Source organism: Triturus cristatus, chromosome 1_1 (genome assembly GCF_964204655.1).
Source record: "Triturus cristatus chromosome 1_1, aTriCri1.1, whole genome shotgun sequence".
In the NCBI taxonomy this organism is placed as follows: domain Eukaryota; kingdom Metazoa; phylum Chordata; class Amphibia; order Caudata; family Salamandridae; genus Triturus; species Triturus cristatus.
Window position 1 is genome coordinate 403,104,852 of NC_140579.1, and position 22,599 is coordinate 403,127,450.

The window sequence follows — 22,599 nt, forward strand, 5'->3', positions numbered from 1 at the left end:
GTTTGAGTCCGTAGCCGTTTTGCTCCTGGTTCCTCTTGTGGTTGTCATGGTTATGGTGAGTAGCAAAGCGGCCAATTACCAGACTCATACAATGGAGGGGTAATATTTACGATTTCTGAATTTAAAAATGTTAAGGGGGTAGCCCGGTCCGGTCTTAATCGGTCTTTAGCGGGCTTAAACGGGCCCGCCCTTGGCCCGGGCTTCGCCCGGCGCGCGTCCCGCGGGCGTCCCGCGGGGCGTGGTGATGATTAATAGTTATAGTTAGACACGCCAATAGGAGGTGGGGGGAGTGTCCGGGAAGAGGCCTCAGGTGATGTTAGTAATGCCGCTGAAAGGCCTCGCAGTCCCTCACGCCCAAAAACAAGCACTGGCAATAGTCCGGTATCAAAGGCAGAAACAGAGTCCCAAGCTCTAGCGGCTCCCGCGAAGCGGGGGCCGCGAGTCGTTTTGTAAGCAAGCCAACAAGCAGGGGGAGTGTCCGGGAAGAGGCCTCAGGTGATGTTAGTAATGCCGCTGAAAGGCCTCGCAGTCCCTCACGCCCAAAAACAAGCACTGGCAATAGTCCGGTATCAAAGGCAGAAACTGAGTCCCAAGCTCGAGCGGCTCCCGCGAAGCGGGGGCCGCGAGTCGTTTTGTAAGCAAGCCAACAAGCAGGGGGAGTGTCCGGGAAGAGGCCTCAGGTGATGTTAGTAATGCCGCTGAAAGGCCTCGCAGTCCCTCACGCCCAAAAACAAGCACTGGCAATAGTCCGGTATCAAAGACAGAAACTGAGTCCCAAGCTCGAGCGGCTCCCGCGAAGCGGGGGCCGCGAGTCGTTTTGTAAGCAAGCCAACAAGCAGGGGGAGTGTCCGGGAAGAGGCCTCAGGTGATGTTAGTAATGCCGCTGAAAGGCCTCGCAGTCCCTCACGCCCAAAAACAAGCACTGGCAATAGTCCGGTATCAAAGGCAGAAACAGAGTCCCAAGCTCGAGCGGCGCCCGCGAAGCGGGGGCCGCGAGTCGTTTTGTAAGCAAGCCAACAAGCAGGGGGAGTGTCCGGGAAGAGGCCTCAGGTGATGTTAGTAATGCCGCTGGAAGGCCTCGCAGTCCCTCACGCCCAAAAACAAGCACTGGCAATAGTCCGGTATCAAAGGCAGAAACAGAGTCCCAAGCTCGAGCGGCACCCCATGGGGGCATGTGTACAGGCAGCCAGCACTACAACTCCCACCAGGCCCCCTTGTCCCACAGCATCAGCAAGATGCAGCCATATCCCCACCCCACCCAGATGCATGTGTCAGCCATTACACAACCCACATCATACTCACAGGTAGTTAGACAGCTTCCCTTGGAGGGTGTTTGTGGTTGTGAGGCCTGCACTACTACTCCCACCATGCCCCCTGTCCCACAGCCTAGCAAGATGGACACCTCCCCCCCACCCCACCCAGAAGCAGTTGGCAGCCATTGCAACACACCTAACAAACTTATAGGTAGGTAGCCATCTTCCCTGGGAGGGTATTTGTGGGTGGGAAGCCTGTACCACTACTCCCACCATGCCCCCTGCCCCACACCTCAGCAGGATGGAGCACTCCCCACACCCCACCCAGAAGCAGTTGCAAGCCATTGCAGTACACCAAACCTACAGGTAGGTAGCCATCTTCACATTGAGGGTGTTTGTGGGTGGGAGGCCTGTACCACTACTCCCACCATGTACCCTGGCCCACACCTTAGCAGGATGGAGCACTCCCCACACCCCACCCAGAAGCAGTTGCAAGCCATTGCAGTACAGCTAACAAACTTACAGGTAGGTAGCCATCTTCCCTGGGAGGGTGTTTGTGGGTGGGAGGCCTGCACTACTACTCCCACCATGCCCCCTGTCCCACACCTCAGCAGGATGGAGCACTCCCCACACCCCACCCAGAAGCAGTTGCAAGCCACTGCAGTACAGCTAACAAACTTACAGGTAGGTAGCCATCTTCCCTGGGAGGGTGATTGTGGGTTGGAGGTCTGCACTACTATTCCCACCATGCCCCCTGTCCCACAGCCTAGCAAGATGGACACCTCCCCCCACCCCACCCAGAAGCAGTTGGAAGCCATTGAAGTACACCTAACAAACGTACAGGTAGGTAGCCATCTTCCTTGGGAGGGTGTTTGTGGGAGAGAGGCCTGTACCACTACTTCCACCATGTACCCTTGTCCCCCAGTACAGCAAGATGGAGCTGTCTATACCACCCAGATGCATGTGGCATATAATGGCCCACCTCAAACTAACAGGTAGGTAGACATATTATTCTGTCTTATGACACCACTGAGCAGGATGTAAGCCTCCACCACGCACACACAGATGTGTCACATCACAAAGCCAAATGTGAGCACGTAACAGGTAAGTAGCCAGTACGTGCACCCACACATTTGTCATAAAAGAAATGGTGCCATATGACAACACCAGCCCTCTCATTGCACAAATATGCACACCAACCCCATTGCCACGCACAGTGTGCACAAAGGTAAGCAAAGGAAACAGTCACAGCTACCAAAGTGTGACACACCAATGCACATGTAGAAGAAAGTCTGGGCACAATCATGCACAGCACATATTAACATGTGCATCGCCATGGGGCCAGAGCAACAAGGACCATTCGAAAAATAAGAAAGCATGTGTGGTGGTATAAATCAAGATATGCATATGACAGGACAAAGTTATGCAGGAGATGACAATGGCCAGTCCATGGCCAGATGTGACGTATGCCAGGTCAGACAAATCAACAAAGTCCTCAATGAAAAACATTTTGTGCCAGTCCCTAGATGGCAACAGGTCCCTGTAATAATAAATTATGCACAGGTTGCATGGTATGCATTGAAACCTCACACCATGGACAAGTAATGCATGCACCACTGCATCATGTCAGGAGGCACAGAAGTGCACATAGAAAACAATGTGATGATCAGTCAATAGTGTAGTGTACAAACAGTGAATGACACACAGCTAACACAAAGCTTGCGGGGTGCACTACAATGACCATTTCCCGTCTGATCCACAGGTGACCAAGAACTCACTGCAGAGGACAACACCAGCAACCTGCAGAGCCAGTCTCCCCCCTGGGTACATGGACTCCCGGATGTTGACTCCCAGGATTCTCTGGACGATGAGCTCGAAGCCGGCCCATCTGGTGAGCCAGGGAGCAACAGGTCCCAGGTCCCCATCGTCCCCCCCCAGAACATCTGCTGCAATAACAACTTCACTGCAGACCCCTACTGTTACGGCTTGTGCGTCCACCGCCACCACCACCAGTGCTGCCTGCAACACCCTCCCTGTCCCAGAAGATGACCACCCTACACCACCGACTTAGGACAGCAGGGAGAGGATGCGGGTGCCCACAGTGGTGAGGCAACAGGTCCGTGGCAGCAGGGTAGGTGGGAGGGGCAGGGTAGTCACCACATTGATGTGGTGACCCAGTCCAACAGACCGATGCCATTCACAAGGCAGTGTGGGGAAGGACAGTCCAAAAAGTCAGTGCAGTGGTGAAGAGGGTTGCCATCAGGGCTGGCTCAGTGACTGGCGTTTGGCAGGTGATTTGCCTCCAGATACTCCCATGGTCTTCTTAGGATGGCCTCTTCGTCGCTTGGCAGGGGGGCCCTGCTGCAGGGCCAGTGGGGTCTGATGACTCGCCCCTCTCTGTGAGCGCAGGGGAGGATGGTGAACTGTCATCCTGCGGCCCACCAGAGGGAGGTGGAGGTGTTGGTTGTGGCGCAGATCTGTCCCTCAGTACCGCCACTTGCTGGCCCAAGAGGTCCACAATTTGTCCCACGCGGGTGTCGATGGACCTCATCAGCAGGATGAGCTCGCGTAACAGTTTGTCCGACCGGCTCGTTCGTCCCTGGGCCTGTTCATATGCGCCAAGGACTCTGGTGATGTGTTCCAGGGATTGGGTCCCAGCCTCCTGGTGTCTGTGGACTCGATTATCTCATTTACCATAACTGTCAACTCACTGCTCCACCACCACCTCAGTGTAAATGTACACCCCCCTCATATGTCACCATTGTAAATAAACAATCCTTACACACATGTTGTTGTGTCTGCTCTGTCTTTATTGCAGGATGTACAGTCTTCAACATGATCGCAATGTACCAGGAGTATGGACTGTATGTAGGCAAGGAGAAGTTGAAGGCACCTGGGGAAACACAACAGAACAACATTCACTGGTCTGGGTGTGGCATCACAGACCTCACACAACACCTACCATCAAGATAAGTCAACATGCACACGTCACAATGGGCAACACGTGTCAACATACACGTCCTGTAGATGTTCCCAAATGACCTGTCCCAGAACATTGCCAGACACTGCTGAGTTTACAACTGGCTGCTGTTACAATTCTCACATACCCCTTCACGACAACAGCAATATCATCAGACAATGGGTATGTTGTACATTGTCACCCACCTTCAAGTGAAGTAGCGGGTGATGAGCTGTTCACGCAGGTCAACACCTTCCTCCTCTCCACTGTCCTCATCACTGGGCACGGGCTGGTTTGCAGGCGGGGCCTTGGGTCCTCATCATCATTTAGGAGCAGGGGAATCTCCTTGCGAATGGCTAGGTTGTGGAGCATGCAGCATGCCACTACAATCTGACACACCTTCCCTGGCGAATATGCCAGTGCACCACCGGTATTGTCCAGGCAGCGGAAGCATGACTTGAGCAGACCAAAAGTATGCATTTACATCAGCTTTTCCCATGCAGATGTACCATGTGAGATGTACTCTAGTCTCTGATAGACATATCGCTGGATTTGTGATGAGTTTGTATCTTGCTGCTATACTGATAGATGTCGGTACATAACACTGTGTCACTGATCATTTTCCCCTCTTGTCTCTCATTCCTGCAGCTCAAAGTACACCAGCGTAAGGCCGTGTGGAGGGCCATTGCAGCCAAGGTGCGAGCTCTGGGGGTCTCAAACCGACGGTGCACCCACTGTCACAAGAGGTGGGACGACATCAGCCGGCTGGCAAAGAACGTGGCGGAGATTACCTTATGGCTGCTTCCTCGCACTGGGCATTTGGCACGGCACAGCATGACACCACTAGTGGGCCGCATCTTGGCGGTGACTCAGCCTGACCTGGATGCACGTTTGAAGGAGCATCAGCAGCAAGCCAGGGATGAGCATTTGGGGAGGGTGACTTTGGCTGTGAGTGGCTGCATGTGTACAGAGCCTGTGCCAGCGTTGGCCTATGTGATGTTGGTAGTGTGATGCAGTGGGATGTAAGTGGCTGCTTGTCTGGGTGCCGGTGTCACGCATTTGGCCTACCTGTACTTACAAAGGTAATTTGAATGGTGTGCATTCCCATTGCATTCTGAGTTGTACTCTTCAGGTTTCTTCTGCATTGGGTAGTCTGGGGAATCCCATGGGAGGGAACGGCAGTGTTCCCGATCTGAGTGTGCCTTCATCAATGCGTCCATTGCATGCACCCAGATTGTTGAGGCCTACACATCTGACAGCAATGTGCACCAGTCTTTGGGCCCCAAAGTACAACATGGAGGGTGGCATGGGCTCATAGCCATTGTGGACTGTCATGTTGTAGTCTGTGTCTGTGTTGTCCCCTTCTGTTCCATCCAGATCTGTCAGTGGCAACAAGTAGTGTGCCCCCATCATGTCCCTAGGTGTGCTCAGAGCTAGTTGTGTGTCTGGTTGAACAGAGCCCCAGGCAGGGTGTTGTGCTGTGTGGTCATCACATGGCTCACTCATGCCTGAATTTCCTGTTTCCACGCACTGTTTGAGTCTATATATTGAGTTGGCACGATGTGATTGCACAGGGTGGTGTGCAACATGTAGATTTGGTCATCTTTTGTTATGCATTGCTTGCATATGTTCTGTTGCTGCCACTGACCTGACCCTACATCTCTCTCTCTCTCATGCAGCATCTCCTGTGGTCACGGAGGGACAGGAGACGGACACCAGTGGGGGTGAAACTAGCACAACAGTTGCACAGGATCCCAGTGACACAGATGTCACCAGCGCCTCAGAGGGGGACAGGAGTCTGCTGGAGGAATCCCAGCCTGAGACGCAAAGTACCACATCATCTGATGCCAGCGGGGATGCATCTATGTTGGCGGGCACAGGGAACGGGGACTCTGCATCATCTTCCACCACACAGCGGCCAGTGCCCACCCTCCCAGCCACTTCCTCTGGTGCTGCCCGTGTCCGCCTCAGTAAGAGGGGAAGAGTGTCCTTCACCCCTGGCATCGCTGCCCCTGCCCCCCCTGCTGCCATCAGTGCGGAGTCTGTGGACCTTTTGTGGGAGCTGTGTGTAGGCCAGACAGCTCTCCTCAATGACTTCATTGACCACGACAAAATATTGGCCCAGGTGGTTGCTTTCATGGAGGGCATACATTCAGACGTGGGTGGGCTGCACCGGACTGTCCAGGTTTTGTCCTCCACAGTGACGTCTGCCCTTCAACAGGCACATACTCACAGTCCAGTTCAGGTCTTTTTGTACACCCCCCTGGCAGTGGCCACGTCTGACGATAGTGACCACGATCCACATACATCAAGTCCACGATACGGCACACGAAGCACACAAGCAGCAGCAACCCAAGCAGTCCCGGGCACAGACACCATCCCCCTGAAGACCAAAGCCACCCCGAGCGCAGAGAGAAAAGCTCATCAGGCGACACCAGGGGAAAAACAGCAAAGCAGCAGATCTCAGGCACACATGCCTCAGAGGCATCCCCATCAAAGGACTCTCTTGTCCTTAAAGCATCTCGCAAAGAGAAGCATGCAGTTTCTTTGCCCACCGAGGAGGTGGTGCATGCCAAGGGTACACCTAGGAAGGGTTCCAAGGCAGAATCACCCACCACCTCGACTCCCATTCCAAGCTCAGTGAAGCAGGGGAAGGAGGGCACTGTAGGGGTGACACCTAGTAAACAGGGAAAGGGGGGGGAGAGGCGAAGCCAGGCAAAGCGTACCACAGGGGGTGCCAGCGTCTGCACCTGATGCAGCTTTGGTGGTGAGTGTTCCTGTTGTGTCCACACCACTTCCCATTGATCCAAAGTCAGGCAAGCCATTTAGGATCCCCAAGAAGTGGAAAGGCACCCCTCCACAATCTCCCAGCCACACCGTGTCTCCCGTCTGCATGACTCCGCCTCCACGTGCCACTACACCACCTGGTCCAAGGAGCCCTCCGGCTTGCCAAGCCACTGATAGCTCTACCTCAGCTGGTCTGCTCTCTCCCCAGTCAAGTGCCCCGACAGTCCACCTGACAGCCAAGTCTGAGTGTTAGTCACCCTCACACACCTGCCTCTCACACAGGTGGGCCTGTACTGCACATTGTTACCCCCCGACTGTGTTGCGGACCATGGAAAGGTACAGTTGACACATTCCCTGTGCAGCCTCTCCTGGACATACCCTGCACTTCGTTTCTGCCACTGGCCTTGTTGCTCTTTGCTGTGTTCAAGTATTCCCTGTGCAGCTTCTCATGGACCTACTCTGCACTCCTGGCCACTGGCCTTGTTGTTCACTGCTGTTTTGCCCTTGCCTGTGCAGCTTCTCATGGACCTACTCTGCACTCCTGGCCACTGGCCTTGTTGTGTTCACTGCTGTTTTGCCCTTGCCTGTGCAGCTTCTCATGGACCTACTCTGCACCCTGGACTGGCCACTGGCCTTGTTGTTCACTGCTGTTTTGCCCTTGCCTGTGCAGCTTCTCATAGACCTACTCTGCACCCTGGACTGGCCACTGGTCTTGTTGTTCACTGCTGTTTTGCCCTTGCCTGTGCAGCTTCTCATGGAACTACTCTGCACCCTAGACTGGCCACTGGCCTTGTTGTTCACTGCTGCTTTGCCCTTTTTAATGGAAAGCAGTTGTCATTTCTTAATTTGTTCATGCAGGCTATATTGTACACATGTCAGGGCACTGCCAGCACAGAGTGTGATTCTATCCACAGTATTGCAAGCAGGCTGCCCAGGGTCATCATGTATGTGTATTCTTCCTTTATATGTGCCCAGTGGTGTATGTGTGTGATCATCTTGTGATGGCCAGTCATCCTAGTCCCATGGCTTACTTTCCATGTGTGCTCTTGGATGGTCAGGAAGTGTGCAGTGTACAGGGGGTAAGTTTGTGGGGAGTGTTGATGTGTGCATGCCTCTGCATTGTTAACTACACACGTGTCACCCAGGAGTTGTACGCCTGTTGTTTTGATTGTTCAGCCCTGTGGATGTGGTTGTATGCACATGTGTGAGTTGTATGTTGAGCACTGTGCAGTGTGTTGGTGTGTCCTTGCAGTTCTGTCTGACTCCCCCTTGTTGTTTTTGTCACTTGTGAGTATGCAGAGTGTGTGACTGGCAAGTCAGTGTTGTGTTTTGTTGATCATCCAGGTGTCTTGTTACTGTTTGTGGTGACTATGCAGACATGCTGCTCCACACTGCCAATGTGGTTGTGTTTTCTAATGCATTGCTGTCACATGGTGCCTTCTTGCCTCCAGTGTGGCATGCTGTGTGTGTTGTCATACCATCCCCTATCTGTGCTTCAGATGCCTACCCATTGTGGGTCTGCACTCCCTCCATTTATTTATGGTACACTCCTGCCATGTCCCCTACTGACATGCAGTACACTTAACTTTGATGTCAGCTGTCCCCTTGGTTTACATGTGTGTGTGCCTCCCCATCACTTCATTTGTGACACTGTGCTTTGTGGTGCAGTTCTTTGGCCAGTATCAATGTGTCACTGAGGGCATTTCCCCAATGGGTTGTATGTTAATGTTAATTTGGATCTTTTATAGCGCACGGCTACTCCGAAGAGTGTCCCGGCGCTTTGACAAAAACCAGAGAAGTGAAACCAGGGCCGATGAGAGCAAGCAGAAGGGCTACTGAGCAAAGAGCCATGACTTCAGCTCCTTCCTGAAAGTCAGTAAATTATTGGCTTTCCTCAAAGAGATAGGCAAAGAATTCCAGCATTGAGGCGCCAGAAAACGAAAAGAGCGACCTCCAATTCTAGCCAGTCTAATGGGAGGGACAGAGGCCATGGACAAAGATGTAGATCTCAAAGTTCTACTAGGAACATAGAAAGCCAAGCGCTTCCTAATGTATTTGGGCCCTACCTGATGAAGTGCCTTAAAGGCAAGAGTTAATGCCTTAAAGGTGATCCTTTTAGACATTGGGAGCCAATGCAAACTTTTTAGTAAATCAGATGCTCTCGCTCTCCGCTGAAGACCATAGATGGCTCTTGCAGCGGAATTCTGCACAATCTGCAAACGTGAAAGGAGAAATTTTGGCAGTCCCAGATAAAGCACATTCGCATAATCAAGGCGAGAGCCAATCAGGGCCTGCACCGTGATCTTTCTATGCTGCAAAGACAACAGAGGAAGAAACTTACGCAACATCTTCAAGATGCCGAAACATTTTACCGCATGTGATGTTCTTGTGCTGTTTGTCATGGTTGCTCATATGCAGTTCAACATTATGTGCTGCCCAGTCCTCTGGTCAAGTTGTTTCCACCTTTGTGTCCCAGACTTGTGCATCTGTTGGTGTTGTGTTGGATATATATGTGTTGGCTTTGGTATTGCTTCACTTCCTGGGTGTGCTGTTGGCTTTGTGCTGTGCTGATTGGTGTTGTGTGGGTTGATGTTCTGTCACTGATGTCTGTATGTGGCTGGTATGCTTGGTGTGCACACACTGCTTGTTGTGCATGCAGTGCTGTGTGTGTACGTTGCTTTGTCATTGCCTGGTGTGCATCCCCTGATGTCCTGCTGTGTTCGCTATGTGATTTTTTTGCCTGTGCATCTGTTGTTTGTTTGATGTGGCTGTTTTGTTCTGTGATGGTGCACTTCTTGTGTGCGTTGTGGTATGTTGTCTGTGCATTGTTCCTGAGTGATGAGGTTGTGCACTCCTGTTGTGTCTGTGCTCCTATTGCCTTTCCACAGTTTCGCTGCACAGGGCATGTCTGTTCTTGTTGTGGTTCTGTGTGTGTTTCTGTTGGGTTATGTGTTTGTCTGTTGTTTTTGTGCAGACATTTGTTCTGGCATCCCTGTATGTGTGTGTGATGTTGTGGCTACCCCCAGGGTGTGTGATTGTTTGTGTGTGTACTGACTGGCAAGTATTGCCAGCCTTCAGTGTGTTTGCCACTGGTGTTATGTGCTGCTGGTGTGAGGGGGGTATGTGTGTAGATTCCTACTGGTGTTTGACAGTCATGGAGTGTGTCATTGGGCTTTGTGTGTTGTGCTGCTGGTGTACTCCTGTGCAGTAGTTGTATACATGTGTGGCTGTTCACAGTTTTACTTCAGGGCCTTCCTTTCATCCTTGTGCCTATACATGGTTTGCCTTGCTATCTCCCTGTGTTGTTGCACTGTGATGTCTGTGTTTTGACTTCACTGACTGTACCAGCCATGCGTGCTTTGATGGTCTGAGGGTGGTCTTCTCTGTTCCTTGTCTTGCATGTGATGTACACATGCTTGTTGTGTGCCTACAAGGCCTTCCATTTGTGTGCAGCCCACTTTGGCTTTCCTATTTGTTGTGCTCCATTGCTGTTGGCATGTGGGGTGTGTATGTGTGTCAGTCTGTGGTATGTATGTGTGACTATGCAGGCTGTGTGTCCATTTGGATGTTTGTTCCTTGTATGTGTTGATTTGGTGCTTGTACTCATTTTTGTTTCCCTGAGTGTGGTGTTGTTGTGGTGTGTGCGTTTCCCTGGCCCTGTGCTACTTTGCTGTATGTTGCGTGTTCCTATGCAGCCACTCCTGCAGTGGCTGTTTCCCTGGTTGTTTGTTGTGTAGTGCAGGGTGTGGATTGACCTGGCTTGTTGTGCATGGGGGTGCACAGGAGGGGCACATGGCATGTGCCTTCATAGGGTGTTCTAGTGTGTGGTGGGAGGAGATGTGGCCCTGTGGTCTTTGTGCCCTGCCCATGCCTGGCACTGCCTTCTGCATTGTGCGCATGTATTCCCTTGTGTTCACCGCTGCGGTGACGTGACCAGGACATTGCTGCATGATCGCGGAAGATGTGTGTACAGGATGCAGAGGGGTGATTTGGTGGCAGGTGGGTCATGTGTGGGTGCCCTTGTGGATGTGTTCCTGGCCCCACCTGGGTGTCTGATGTGGATTTGGACCATGTGTCAGCCCATGTGATGTGTGTTGTCTTTGTGTTATTGCGTACCTGCGGCCGCGGCGGTCCATGAGTTGCGGGTGATGTAGCAGGTACAGCACCGGAAAAATGTGTAGAGCTGGATCAATGGCAGTCGTGACGGGGTGGTGTGGACCGGGAATCTGGTTTTGCGCTCCGCTGCGAGCTTCCGCCGTCTCTGGTTGGGCGGTTTCTCTGCTGCGGTGCGCCTGCTTGTTTGGGGCATCCTAATTTGTGGAGCGGGGGGGACGTCATTCCGCACGGCGGTGAGTCTCCATTGGCTCCTACCACCGCGGTGGCGGGCGCACTTTGATGGCGGTGCGCGTCGCACCGCGACGGATGGGAAATGGGCCATGTTTGGTCATACTAATATGGCGGACGTGAGGACCGCTGCTCGCGGGAGGATAAATGCATTTTTCCGCACCGCCCGACATCCTAATAGACCCCTTAGTTTTCACACCACATCTCACATAGCATCTTGAAATATCCTTGAAGAGGTGTGAGCTTAGGGTTAGTTTGCCCACCCTGGAATGGGAACGGGAACACCCGCGGTGCAATCCTGGCTTCCCTCCTGACCAAACTGGGTACCCTGGGGCAGTTTTCAAAAGTCAGAAGCGCTTCGAGCTTTTGCTTTACAAAGATGTTAAAGAAAGGCATAAAGAGAGTTGTTTATTCGTAGTACACTTTAAAGGCAGCAATGTTTCGGCATTACACGTCAATGCGCACACTGCTGGAATAAGCCTCACATCGGCGCCGTTTAAAGGACATTAACTTTAACAAAGATCACGCACTGGGCTTGGCAAGGCCAGGAAAGAAGTTCCCAGGGAGCCGAGCGCTGGTGACATTTTTGGCGCTGTTCCTGCTCTGAGAATCAGAGTGCGGACTAGAAGCACACACTGCCCGGGAGACATGCAACCCGGCACTTAAGTGGTGTGTTTCGGTTTAACACATAAGCCGCTTGCAGAAAGGCAAATCACTGAGGGGTGGAGGCGGCACCTGAGGAATCCTTTCCTAACAGACTGAGCATGCTGCTGTGAAGGAGGGGGGAGCTTGAAGAGGGTGAAAGTGAGGAGGTATGCGTGGAGAAGAGCTGGGAAGAGACAGAAAGGGATGTCGGAAACCCGTGGGAGGTGAAAAACATAATAAAGTGGATTCTCGAAAGAAGTCTTTGGCGGCACATGAAAATAATGAACAAGTGCGAGGGAGCGTGGCGCGGCCCCGCGGCCACGAAAGAGCAGGCAAATGCACTCGTGCTTGTGCTGGCATCCGCCTTGCGCGAGCGGGCAGAGGCGGCGCAAGAGCCATATGTTTTCAATTACCACGAGTGCCGCTGCTTGCTCCTGCAAGGTTGATGCCAGCACAAGCACGAGGGTGCTTGAAAAGGAGCAGACCGATGGCTAGTGGCCCTCCTAGAGCAGCGCATGCGTGCTGCCTAGGCGAAACCTAAAAATATCTTGAGGCTAAGAATTGTAGGGAGCAATGAATGAGCGACACACATCAAAATGAGAGAGATTGGGAGGGAGCAATGAGTAGGAACTGCAAGGGATGGGAATGAGCGATGAGGAACCAAGAGAGGGAGAGTTAGGTATGAAATGAAATGAAAAAAGCTACTTATATAGCGCTCTAAACCCACAGGTATCAAGGCACCATGTTGCAGAATTCCCAGACCCACACGGGGGAGTCAGACCTAAGATGAAAAAAGCCATGTATTTACAGATTTTCGAAAAACAGCAACCTATTTGATTTTGGCAATGTGGCTTGGCAAAGTAATCCATAATTTGGCAGCTGAAACTGAGAAAGTGCGTGCGCCCCATTTTGCCTTTTGGAATTTTGGCACAGTAACTTTCCTGCTTAGAGCTGATCGTAAAAGCCTATGGCTTATACAGATGAAAGAAAAACCTGATGGCCAGTGAACCCTTGCCAGGCAGAGCTAAGCGGACTGTGCAGGGCACTTTGAAAAAAAACCACTTCCTAACTGGAAGCCAGTAAAAATCTTCAAAGACCTTCTCTTGCACTGAGATATTTCGAGGTGTTAAGAATGAGTCGCGCAGCCACATAGCTGTTTTCTAGGCGATTAACGCGATATCCACTTGTTGCAGGTTAGTTTAGGTTAGGATATCTATATTATTATATTGTTGTGGATACCTGTGCTTCACTGCATTATCGACACAGTCTGCCTTAGTGATTTCATGTGCACTCAAAGGTTATAGTGGCTGGAATATATAATGTGGAGGTGTAGTGTTCCATGTGCTGTCAGTTGCGAGGCAGACTGAGCAGAGACAGCAGTGTGGTGCAGACCTTCTTGTGTAATAATAAACCAATCAAACTATGGAAGGCTTTGTTCTCGTTTGTATGAAACCTACACCACTGTTTTGCGAAGCTCCTCAGGAATGAAAAGGAAAATGTTTTTGTGGGATCGAATAATATAAAAGTAAGTGCTTGTGGTACGATTGACCTGTAGATTAACGTTGAGGGAAGTATCAAACAGAACCCCTAAGTTCATTTAATGATTCCGTGGGTGTTGGAATTGACCCACATGAATCCGCCCACCAAAACTCTAACCAGATAGAGTGCTGGGCTCCAAAGACCATAACTTCGGTCTTATCAGCATTAAGCTTGAGGAAATTATCCTTCATCCAGCTACTCACACCAGTCATGTAGGGTTTGAACTTCACAGCCACCTCACGTAGGTTATCCATGAAGGACACAATAATTTGTGTGTCATCTGCGTAAGATACTACCTGGAATCCAAAGGTTCTCACTAAGGCTTACAAACCTTAGACGTAAAAGGTAACAAGCATTGGCATAGCCAATAGGTCTTGCTTTTGGGACCTTATAAGTATTTAAGTATGCAGCACAATATTCTTGGTGCAACAACAACTGTTGCTTGGCTAAACACTTATAATGTCCCAAAGGCAAGACCTATTGGCTATGCCAATGCTTGTTTAAGTCTGTTTAGGTCCACATTAAAAAGGAGTTTGATCTGAAAATCATACTTTTAGACAGTTGCACATCATACACTATACAAATCAGGCAAAATTCATAGCTAAGTTAGTTTACTTAGCAAAAGCGACATTGCGTTTTTGCCAGCGATATCTTAAGAAAAAAGAAGTGGCAGAACATAATTTAGAAGACATAGGATACCATAAATCTGAAAGGTGGTTGAGGTTTTGAACAAAGACGTTTATGGAGAAGAGACAAAAAAAAAGCACCAACAAAGAAACAAAAAGAGAACTAAACATGAAATGTTTGGATATATGCTACATTCATCAGTAATGTTTGAAGCCGACTAATGTATTTTTTTTTAAATTGTTTTGTGTAAAGCGGACAGATTGCCCCTTTTGTAATGCTTGTGGTAATGTAACAGCAGATTTTGTTGATTATTTCCCCCTTTCTTGAATGATAGTAAAGCTTCGGCTGTAGTATTCTACGAAGATGCGGACAGTGTTTTTGAGTGGGGATGTGTGTGTGAAGGACTGGAAGAGAATGTGGCGAGCACCTGTGCCAGCAAAGTTGGGTGGTGCAGTCCAATGGGAGATTGGAAGGTGGGCGTTTGGAGAGAAAAACTAGAGGGGCATTTGAGATATGCAACGTCACCCTGCTCTTTTGGTTGGAACCCGATAAAAGTCTTACCTGACCGCACCAGTGATTATCCATCATTAAAACACTGGTGACGAGTTGCAGAGGTGTGGAGCGGGAAGGCAGGTTTTGCATGTTGATAATTCACGCAGTTAGGAGGACTCAACTACCTCCTTTAAAAGAGATTTAAAGACCCACCTCTTTCCAAGAGCAATGTAGTGTGTTAGATCTGATGAACTGTGAAGGTCATAGCGCCAGGATACCCTTGGGGTGGCAGTTGCGCTCAACAAGAACGTATTACATTACATTTACATTACTCAAGCACTAAACATTTGGTGCAAGAGGACCCGTGCTTGGTGTGCCTTAGTGGCATGCACTTGGACCGCTTGGTGATCTCCTCAGAAGCCGAGTAAAGCACCGAAGGACCGGAAGCAGAGTAAATAATACAAAGCTAATATGGGGAAGTAATCACCCGGCCGCAACGAAAAGGAACCAAAAGATGAGTGACGAGCTGTGCCTACCAAAACAGACGTGCGGCCGCCATATTTAATACTAAAGATAAAGCGTGGAATGCCGCGCAATGAAGGCAAAGAGACCTTGCTAAATGAGTAGCCTGCCATGGTTCTATGAGGTCCTTAGTTTGTAAGTAGAAACCCACCTAGAAATCCTTTCGTTCTCTGGATGTGTGGAGTGGTCTCTTTTAGCTGCTTCTGAATCTTCTAGCGGTGCCCGAGTAACTACCGCCATGGCGGCCCCTAATGGCAGCAGGGCACAGGAGCCCCCAGAGGAGACAAGCAGTGGGCCGCAGAGGCGTGGCCGTCGTAGGGCAGCCGCACGTCGGGTCAGCGAGAGCTTGCAGGACCCCGGTGATAGGAAGGAGCTCACCGGTGCACAGGGATATGGTAGAGGAGGCTGGTCGTTCTTCTGGCAGCTTAAACCTCGGAGAATGCTGTCCTCACAGCCCATCCAGCAGCAGCCAAGGCAAGGCAGAGGGTCTGCCGCCACCATCAGGGAGGAATGGTGGAGATAGCGAGGAGCACAACGGCACCGGCCCGGCAGCCTCTGGAGGAGACGATGGTTACGGAAGTGGAGGAGGAGAAAGCAGTGGAGCCCAGCATGGACTCGGAAGACAGCATAAGCAGTACTTTAACGGATGTAGACAGTACCATTCCAGTGGCCATTCAACTTCAGCAATGATGAATGGCCAAGGAAGCATAACTTCGGCATCCAAAAACATTTCATACAACTGCTGCTGGGACCTGTGCCAGATCTGCTTCAACTCCAGCCCAGATCTTGCTGATCACATTCGCTCAATACATGTGGATGGACAGCGAGGAGGGGTTTTTGTTTGTTTGTGGAAAGGGTGTAAAGTATACAACACACCTTCAACGAGTCAAAGCTGGTTACAGAGACATATGCTGACCCATAGCGGGGATAAGCCATTCAAGTGTGTGGTTGGATGTTGCAATGCAAGTTTTGCCTCTCATGGGGGATTAGCACGACATGTATCAACCCACTTCAGTCAACAGAATTCCTCAAAGGTTTCAAGTCAACCAAAAGCTAAAGAAGAATCCCCTTCTAAAGCATGAATGAATAAAAGAAGAAAGTTAAAGACTAAAAGGAAACACACATTACTGGCAGCGCTGGGAACATCTCCATATTCTGCTGCTACAATACAACTCAAAACAAGACCCCATGATTTTTTGATGCACAAACGCTGGACGCTATTCGACATCGTGCCATCTGCTTTAACCTGTTACCTGTCTGCTCAAATTGAAAGTGTAGGAAATGGACACAGTGCTGTCTTTCAAGACGCGCTCTGAGGTGGGGGAGGGGGAGGGAGTTGAAGCGCGGCCGGACTGAAAGTTAAAAGACGCGCTCTGTTGTGAGGGAGGGGGAGGGAGTTGAAGCGCTAGCAAAACAGAGGCAGAGCGAGGCACGCGTGCGCGGGAGAGCGAGAGAAAAGCTCATAAGCGCCCGCCCGCGCCCGTAACCGCAAGCTCTAGGCCAGGCTCTGGAAGACCAATTTATAAAATACAGAAAAGGCCATTAGGCAACTCTTTTCCAAAGGCGACAGTTAAAAAAAATCGGGCCTGTCCCTATAATCTGTTGCGGCCACCACCATCAGTTCTCTACAGTCTAGTGAGCAGACCGTTGTCATGCTCACCAATGCATGAAGAATATGATGTAAGCCTACAGGCTACAAAGACACCCTTTAGGTGGAAGACCAGCTTAAAAAGTTAGACCATCAACACAAGCTTTCACTCCCACAGAAAGTATGGCACAAAGTGCAAGCTGAATGGGGCCAACTCAGCGTATTAGAAATTAAAAAGACAGAAAACACATTGGCCAGAGTTAAGCAGAGCTGTTATGAAGAGGAACAAGAATGCTTGTGGCTAATTGAAGCACAAATGGATAAAAACGTAAATGCAAACTATTTAATATGATAAGTCGGGTCGCAAAATCTTTAGATAAGTGGAACTCAAACTATTTTGAGACTTTTATCAAAATCTTTATACTCAGGAGATAGCGAAGCCTTCAGAAATAAGTCATTTCTAGATTCGGAAACAGCTTCAGCTCTTGACGACGTAGCCTGAAATCCTGGAAGAAGATGGGGTCAGTACACCAAGCGAGATGGCACAGGATGCCACTGTTAGCGGACCTCGCATTATACCTGATCTCTCTGCTAGTATGTCCATAACTATACAAAAAGGTGCTACTGATGACATCATATCGGATAATACAGACAAGTTCTAATCACTTGCTGAGGACTCACGGTCCGGTCTTTCAGATTCTGACCACAGTGGAAGTGGGGATAGCATCTTGAATTCGGACTCTAGTACTCTCGAGGTGCCAGTGACTGGCTTGAAGCGCCAAAAGCAGCGAATGTCCTCTAAGGGAAACAAGGGATCGGTCGAGATGCAGAAAAATCAAGGAAGGCGGTCCACTAGCATGGGTCTAAAATGGGACTATTCTCACACAAGGATTACCGGTCCTACGAATTCGGCGCTGGTTTCGACCGCAGGCCCCTCAGAGGAGCAACATAAAGAGATTACAGATGTGAACTCTGCATTAAGTATGATTCTAGAATCAATAAAGGAACATCGTGCAGAGACTAGAGCGGATGGTAAGAAAGCTAGACAAGCGACAAAAAAGCTAGAAGGCGCAGTTCGCAAAGTTGGCAAAGCCTTGCAGAGATCGAGGAATGGAAGAATGCCATTGAAGAGAGAACTGAAGCTGTCGAAAAAGAACTATCTGTTGTAAGGAAAGACTCCACATCCCATGAAGCTCAATTAAAGGGTGCAATGTAGAAGGTATGGAAAACCGCCAGAGGGGGAATAATCTCCGCTTTCTTGGGATCAAGGAAGGACTGGAAGGAAGGGACATTCGTGTTTTTCCACTTGATTTACTCAAGTCAGCCTTCCCGGAGCTAGGGGGCTGGGATTGGGACCGAGAAATACAGAGGGGACAGCTGTCCCCCGTAAAACCCCTGGCATGGATACTAACCAACCGAGGGCCATCCTAGTATTTTGGTAATTTCCTGCTTAGACAGGCTATCTTCGAAAAAGCTCGCCCGAAGCTAGAAGACAGTATAAGGATACTTCCTTTTTTGTTCGCCCCAATTTCTGCCACATTACGGTGGAACGCAGGTGGCGTTTGCGACAGTTAATAAAACCCTACCAAGACGCAGGTTTTGAGGCATATGTGCTGGCTCCGGCCAGATTGAAGACTGTTGTTAGAGGCACTTTCAAGTTCTATTCCTCTGAAGTTCAGGCAAGAGAGTACCTGGAACAAGTCACTGGGAAATAAGAGATTAGACGAGGACTAGATTAGCGCAAAAACCAAAGGAAATGATGGACGGAGTGTTGAACATTGCAAGCACTCACCCCCAGTCAACTGATCTGGGTTTAATCCATCACCGTTCTTTAGCCCACTCTGCCACCCCAGTTCAGACATGGCCATATGCAAATCAGTCTGACCCTGTGCCTCATGGGAACAGTCCAGCCCGAACTGCCAAGCCATGTCTTCCCTGGACCGGAAACAAGCTTCCTAGGACCGGTTTCTGGCATTTCAGCCGTCTTCAGCCAGGCTTGCTTGAATCCAGTGGCAAAGTGAGCAAGGGACTCACGTCTGAGCATACCCTGCCAACTTATGGCGAACAAAGCAAAAACCAAAGGAAATGATGGACGGAGTGTTGAACATTGCAAGCACTCACCCCCAGTCAACTGATCTGGGTTTAATCCATCACCGTTCTTTAGCCCACTCTGCCACCCCAGTTCAGACATGGCCATATGCAAATCAGTCTGACCCTGTGCCTCATGGGAACAGTCCAGCCCGAACTGCCAAGCCATGTCTTCCCTGGACCGGAAACAAGCTTCCTAGGACCGGTTTCTGGCATTTCAGCCGTCTTCAGCCAGGCTTGCTTGAATCCAGTGGCAAAGTGAGCAAGGGACTCACGTCTGAGCATACCCTGCCAACTTATGGCGAACAAAGCAAAAACCAAAGGAAATGATGGACGGAGTGTTGAACATTGCAAGCACTCACCCCCAGTCAACTGATCTGGGTTTAATCCATCACCGTTCTTTAGCCCACTCTGCCACCCCAGTTCAGACATGGCCATATGCAAATCAGTCTGACCCTGTGCCTCATGGGAACAGTCCAGCCCGAACTGCCAAGCCATGTCTTCCCTGGACCGGAAACAAGCTTCCTAGGACCGGTTTCTGGCATTTCAGCCGTCTTCAGCCAGGCTTGCTTGAATCCAGTGGCAAAGTGAGCAAGGGACTCACGTCTGAGCATACCCTGCCAACTTATGGCGAACAAAGCAAAAACCAAAGGAAATGATGGACGGAGTGTTGAACATTGCAAGCACTCATCCCCAGTCAACTGATCTGGGTTTAATCCATCACCGTTCTTTAGCCCACTCTGCCACCCCAGTTCAGACATGGCCATATGCAAATCAGTCTGACCCTGTGCCTCATGGGAACAGTCCAGCCCGAACTGCCAAGCCATGTCTTCCCTGGACCGGAAACAAGCTTCTTAGGACCGGTTTCTGGCATTTCAGCCGTCTTCAGCCAGGCTTGCTTGAATCCAGTGGCAAAGTGAGCAAGGGACTCACGTCTGAGCATACCCTGCCAACTTATGGCGAACAAAGCAAAAACCAAAGGAAATGATGGACGGAGTGTTGAACATTGCAAGCACTCACCCCCAGTCAACTGATCTGGGTTTAATCCATCACCGTTCTTTAGCCCACTCTGCCACCCCAGTTCAGACATGGCCATATGCAAATCAGTCTGACCCTGTGCCTCATGGGAACAGTCCAGCCCGAACTGCCAAGCCATGTCTTCCCTGGACCGGAAACAAGCTTCCTAGGACCGGTTTCTGGCATTTCAGCCGTCTTCAGCCAGGCTTGCTTGAATCCAGTGGCAAAGTGAGCAAGGGACTCACGTCTGAGCATACCCTGCCAACTTATGGCGAACAAAGCAAAAACCAAAGGAAATGATGGACGGAGTGTTGAACATTGCAAGCACTCACCCCCAGTCAACTGATCTGGGTTTAATCCATCACCGTTCTTTAGCCCACTCTGCCACCCCAGTTCAGACATGGCCATATGCAAATCAGTCTGACCCTGTGCCTCATGGGAACAGTCCAGCCCGAACTGCCAAGCCATGTCTTCCCTGGACCGGAAACAAGCTTCCTAGGACCGGTTTCTGGCATTTCAGCCGTCTTCAGCCAGGCTTGCTTGAATCCAGTGGCAAAGTGAGCAAGGGACTCACGTCTGAGCATACCCTGCCAACTTATGGCGAACAAAGCAAAAACCAAAGGAAATGATGGACGGAGTGTTGAACATTGCAAGCACTCACCCCCAGTCAACTGATCTGGGTTTAATCCATCACTGTTCTTTAGCCCACTCTGCCACCCCAGTTCAGACATGGCCATATGCAAATCAGTCTGACCCTGTGCCTCATGGGAACAGTCCAGCCCGAACTGCCAAGCCATGTCTTCCCTGGACCGGAAACAAGCTTCCTAGGACCGGTTTCTGGCATTTCAGCCGTCTTCAGCCAGGCTTGCTTGAATCCAGTGGCAAAGTGAGCAAGGGACTCACGTCTGAGCATACCCTGCCAACTTATGGCGAACAAAGCAAAAACCAAAGGAAATGATGGACGGAGTGTTGAACATTGCAAGCACTCACCCCCAGTCAACTGATCTGGGTTTAATCCATCACCGTTCTTTAGCCCACTCTGCCACCCCAGTTCAGACATGGCCATATGCAAATCAGTCTGACCCTGTGCCTCATGGGAACAGTCCAGCCCGAACTGCCAAGCCATGTCTTCCCTGGACCGGAAACAAGCTTCCTAGGACCGGTTTCTGGCATTTCAGCCGTCTTCAGCCAGGCTTGCTTGAATCCAGTGGCAAAGTGAGCAAGGGACTCACGTCTGAGCATACCCTGCCAACTTATGGCGAACAAAGCAAAAACCAAAGGAAATGATGGACGGAGTGTTGAACATTGCAAGCACTCATCCCCAGTCAACTGATCTGGGTTTAATCCATCACCGTTCTTTAGCCCACTCTGCCACCCCAGTTCAGACATGGCCATATGCAAATCAGTCTGACCCTGTGCCTCATGGGAACAGTCCAGCCCGAACTGCCAAGCCATGTCTTCCCTGGACCGGAAACAAGCTTCTTAGGACCGGTTTCTGGCATTTCAGCCGTCTTCAGCCAGGCTTGCTTGAATCCAGTGGCAAAGTGAGCAAGGGACTCACGTCTGAGCATACCCTGCCAACTTATGGCGAACAAAGCAAAAACCAAAGGAAATGATGGACGGAGTGTTGAACATTGCAAGCACTCACCCCCAGTCAACTGATCTGGGTTTAATCCATCACCGTTCTTTAGCCCACTCTGCCACCCCAGTTCAGACATGGCCATATGCAAATCAGTCTGACCCTGTGCCTCATGGGAACAGTCCAGCCCGAACTGCCAAGCCATGTCTTCCCTGGACCGGAAACAAGCTTCCTAGGACCGGTTTCTGGCATTTCAGCCGTCTTCAGCCAGGCTTGCTTGAATCCAGTGGCAAAGTGAGCAAGGGACTCACGTCTGAGCATACCCTGCCAACTTATGGCGAACAAAGCAAAAACCAAAGGAAATGATGGACGGAGTGTTGAACATTGCAAGCACTCACCCCCAGTCAACTGATCTGGGTTTAATCCATCACCGTTCTTTAGCCCACTCTGCCACCCCAGTTCAGACATGGCCATATGCAAATCAGTCTGACCCTGTGCCTCATGGGAACAGTCCAGCCCGAACTGCCAAGCCATGTCTTCCCTGGACCGGAAACAAGCTTCCTAGGACCGGTTTCTGGCATTTCAGCCGTCTTCAGCCAGGCTTGCTTGAATCCAGTGGCAAAGTGAGCAAGGGACTCACGTCTGAGCATACCCTGCCAACTTATGGCGAACAAAGCAAAAACCAAAGGAAATGATGGACGGAGTGTTGAACATTGCAAGCACTCACCCCCAGTCAACTGATCTGGGTTTAATCCATCACCGTTCTTTAGCCCACTCTGCCACCCCAGTTCAGACATGGCCATATGCAAATCAGTCTGACCCTGTGCCTCATGGGAACAGTCCAGCCCGAACTGCCAAGCCATGTCTTCCCTGGACCGGAAACAAGCTTCCTAGGACCGGTTTCTGGCATTTCAGCCGTCTTCAGCCAGGCTTGCTTGAATCCAGTGGCAACGTGAGCAAGGGACTCACGTCTGAGCATACCCTGCCAACTTATGGCGAACAAAGCAAAAACCAAAGGAAATGATGGACGGAGTGTTGAACATTGCAAGCACTCACCCCCAGTCAACTGATCTGGGTTTAATCCATCACCGTTCTTTAGCCCACTCTGCCACCCCAGTTCAGACATGGCCATATGCAAATCAGTCTGACCCTGTGCCTC

General features: G+C 50.6%; 1 protein-coding gene and 1 pseudogene across 1 annotated transcript in view; one reads left to right on the plus strand and one right to left on the minus strand.

Moving 5' to 3' along the window:
- The window catches only part of LOC146870311 (nuclear factor of activated T-cells, cytoplasmic 4-like), a 470,657-nt gene that overhangs the window by 420,466 nt on the left and 27,592 nt on the right, over positions 1-22,599 (minus strand). The gene's annotated exons all lie outside the window — the stretch shown is intronic.
- LOC146870316 (zinc finger protein AEBP2 pseudogene) lies at positions 15,407-16,484 on the plus strand (annotated as a pseudogene).